The sequence below is a fragment of the Heteronotia binoei genome, chromosome 10, assembly GCF_032191835.1.
Source record: "Heteronotia binoei isolate CCM8104 ecotype False Entrance Well chromosome 10, APGP_CSIRO_Hbin_v1, whole genome shotgun sequence".
NCBI lineage: Eukaryota > Metazoa > Chordata > Lepidosauria > Squamata > Gekkonidae > Heteronotia > Heteronotia binoei.
The window spans coordinates 68,790,433-68,794,390 of NC_083232.1; positions in this window are offsets into that span (position 1 = coordinate 68,790,433).

Here is a 3,958-nt window from a genome sequence, read left to right on the forward strand (position 1 = left end):
GGGGTGGGGGGGATTGCATCCACACATGCAACATTAAAGCAACCCATTAAATGTATCTAATTTTCAGTTGGTCTCTCAATCTTGAGTTTGTCCAGCCTCACAACAACCCTAGGAGGTAGGTTAGTATTAACCCTATTTTACAGATGGTGATGTAAGGTTGAGGAATGAGTATGGTGCAGTTGTTAAGATGCTGAAGTAGGACCTGAGAAAGCAAGGTTCTAAACCCACACTCTCATCCCTAAAACTCACTGAAGCTGTGATCACACACACTAAATAATGCACTTTCCAACTGGATTTTGCCAGTTCACACAACAGTAAAATCCAGTTGGAAAGTGGATTGAAAGTGCATTATTTCATGGGTGTGTGATTGCAGCTTGGCTGTCCTTGCACCAGTTGTCCTTAGCCTAGTCAACTTTACTTGTTTGTTTATTGATTTACTTCACTTCTCCCCTGCCTTTCTCCCCAGTGGGGACCCAAACCTGCTTACATTGTTCTCCTAACCTCATTGCATCCTCACAGCAACTCTGTGAGGCAAGTTAGGTTGCATGTGTACAGCTGGCCCAGGGTCACCCAGTAAGCTTCCACAGCAGTGTGGGGTTTGAACTTGGATCTCTCAGATCCTGTGGAATTACATCCCTACACTGAACTCAAGGTTCGTGCATCTCCTCTCTGATGTTGCCATTTTCACTCATTCCTCCCTCTCGATACTGACCCCTGCATCATACACCCTCCTGGGCAGCCGGGGGGACGGGACATTATGGGGCTGCAGTGAGAGAGGGAAACTACAAAGTCCCATTTGGTGAGTGGTGCTCCACTCCCTCTTAGTTGGATGCCAACTCATGGTTTTCCCAAAGCAACATAGACACATTTCTTGGAGAAAGGAAATGATGGCTAAATTAACTTATTCATTTAGGGACACCGCTCCAACCTTCTGTACAGGTATCTCCAGCTGGATAAAGAACCTTAGTTGCATATGGTTCTCCTCTCCAACAGTCAGCTAGTGTGAAAGCCATTCTTAAAAGTTCAGCCCTCCTCCTTCCCCCTCCAAGCAGCTGATTGGCAGATTGTGAATCTTTTGAAAGGGCTTCTTGTACATAATCCCAACTCCTTTCTTGAACTGCGGTGTCCATCAGAAGTACATACATGCCAAGGTGGAGGAAATAGCCAAGTTCATCAGGAATGGGGGATCATTTGGAGACACTAAAGTGAGGAAAAAGTGGAATGAGATTCACTTCTTTAGTAGCAATTACTTTAATTTTTATTTATTTATTTATTTATTCGGGATTTATATCCCGCCCTTCCCACGAATGGCTCAGGGCGGGATATAAATCCCGAATAAATAAATAAATAAATAAATGGCTAAAGGAATCTAACTAGGAAAAACTTGTGCAAATATAGTCATTCCCTCCTACACCACTTTGTTTGGAATCAGGTCCCATTGATTTTGACTGGGTTGAAAGTTAGGTAGGTTTGTTTAGAATTCTAGCATCAAACCTCACCATTGTACTGCTTTTCTTGTTATTTAAAATAATCTATGGCTTGGTTTACCATTTCTGAAAATCAGGCAAGTCTCCATGTTTCAACAAGACTTCAAGTCACTAAGGTTGCAATCCTAAGAACACTTTCTGAGGAGTAAGCCCCATTGACTAAAATCAGACATTTCCAAGCAGATTTGCTTAAGTTTGCTGGCCAAACCATGTGGATATGAAACTATGTATGCCTAATTTTCTAGGTGATGATACTTGGCCCTCCCATGTGCTTGAGATGACTAAAAAAATTCAACAGACCAATGAAAATGGAGCCCCCAGACCTTACAATGATTCTCCATCCTTGATTTACAGTATTTTCTGTGATGGTATATTAAGATGCCTTCTACTCTTTCTCTCACACAGGCACACACTTTATTTAAAGTAAACTAGATTATGGGCAACCACTTCTAGCTGCTGCTTAGCAACAAACCACTGAGGATGCCTATCAATTCTCCATTTATAATAACCTGAGACAGACCTCGTTTTTCCTGTTTTCCCCTGAGAAAATTCCCTCACCCTGGGCTCTGTAATAAATGTGGCATAGCTATGCATCCCAGTACATGGCAGGAAAATATTGCCATGGAATAATTTTCATTGCTATTTGCTGAGAATTGCCTCCCTAGCTGTTGAAAGGCTCCTTTCCTTGTTTTAAACATGTAATAATTCATCCAGTTGCTGCAGATCTGAAAGTCTACTGAAAACAAAACATCCTAAAAAGAGGCCCTGGGCAACTAAAAGGGCATTGTCAGTGCCTCTCTCTTTTTTTAGGTCAATAAAGATTCTCACTTTGAATTAATGATAGGTTATGATGTAATATAATGGACCCTCTGAGAATTTCCTTTGGCCTACATTTTTATCAGTAGCCACAGTGGCAAACACACCTGATTTTGGTTAAGAGACAAGGATCGACTGCTAAGATTGTTTCCTCTCTGCTACCCTCTAGTGGCCTGGATGCAGATAGATCAAGACATTCCTGAGAAACAAATCACTTCCAAGACTGCCTTCAGTGCACAAAAGGCTGCAGCTTACAGCACCCTTCCCTAAGGAAGTCCAACAAATTGGTATTCAGAAAATGGGCAAGGAAGCTTTGCTGTTTTCCTCTTGGGATGGAAACATTACCTTCCTGAGGATTGTTTCTCCCATGGTTGACCACAGCATTGTGTTGACCCTGACTCACACCTTCAGGATTCTTTTGGAAATTCTGCCCCCCACAGGCTAGACTGGGGACAGCAAAAGGCATGCTTGAGCTCACACAGCAGAACTAGTTGTTAAATTAGTTGAGACTTTTGAGCTTGTTCAGCTTTTAAATAAGTGGCACTATTTCTCACTTTCTATTAGAGCAGCTACAAAGTCAGCTTTCTTTTATATGAATAACAAAACAGCAGCAGAGTTACATAGGCAAATGAAAACCCTCAAGGCCTGTATACTTTGGGTAACCTCTTGCAAACTACTGGTCACATGGTCTACTTAATCCCCCCCACTCCATCCCATTTTGTACTCCAGGCACATAGCAAAACAAGGTTTAATGAAACCCTTGATATCTTCCACATTTTTTATCCCATCCTTCCTTCAAGGAGCTCAGGATGCAGATTTTGTGCATGGGTTTCCTTAAAGGGATATGCTGAAAAATAATGACTACTGAGCCCACATCACCCACGTTAAATTTTGCAGCTGAGCAAAGATTTGAATCCAGCAAAGTTGGTGGGCTGCAGGGAACCCCCACCCCCACTATTTTGTTCAGAATGTTTGGCCAGATGTGGAGAGCTCTGAGGAACCTGAAAGCTACCTTATGGTCCTGTGATATTTTAGGAAGTCCTAATGAAAAACAATTATATAACTTTTTGCAGGTTTTGAAAAAATGAACCAACCTGAATATCTGTTCTGGCAGCAAAATGTTACATTTCTACCCACCTGTATCTATGATAGTTGAAAGTCTGCAACTTGTATGTGAAAACTATCATTTTATAGAACGATACCTGTCTACTAAACACCTTTGCAATTACAAGGCCACCTATATTGCAATGACAGCTTTCAGGCAAAGTTAGTGCTCATAATGGCAAGATAATGTTTTAAATTGTTTCCTTTTTTGATGTGTAGAAGTATCATCCTGCACTATGCAATGGGTCCAATAAATTTAATTTTATCTGCAACTAATCATCTACAAAACAAAACATTTTTGGAAAGAGTATTTGGTCAAATCTCCATTTATATATGGAATCAATGGGACTGCATACAGAAATGGAAGGGCCTCCAGTTTAACTGCTTTTTGAATGAAGCTGCGTGATTTCTAATTAATAATACTTACATTTTTAAAAGAAAGGTTGTCCAGGTGATGTTGGTGCAGAATTTTGAATAGATTTATTTAAAATCCCACTGTTAACAAAACTTGACACTTTGCCAACCCTGAAGAACCATAAGCAGCCATGCAG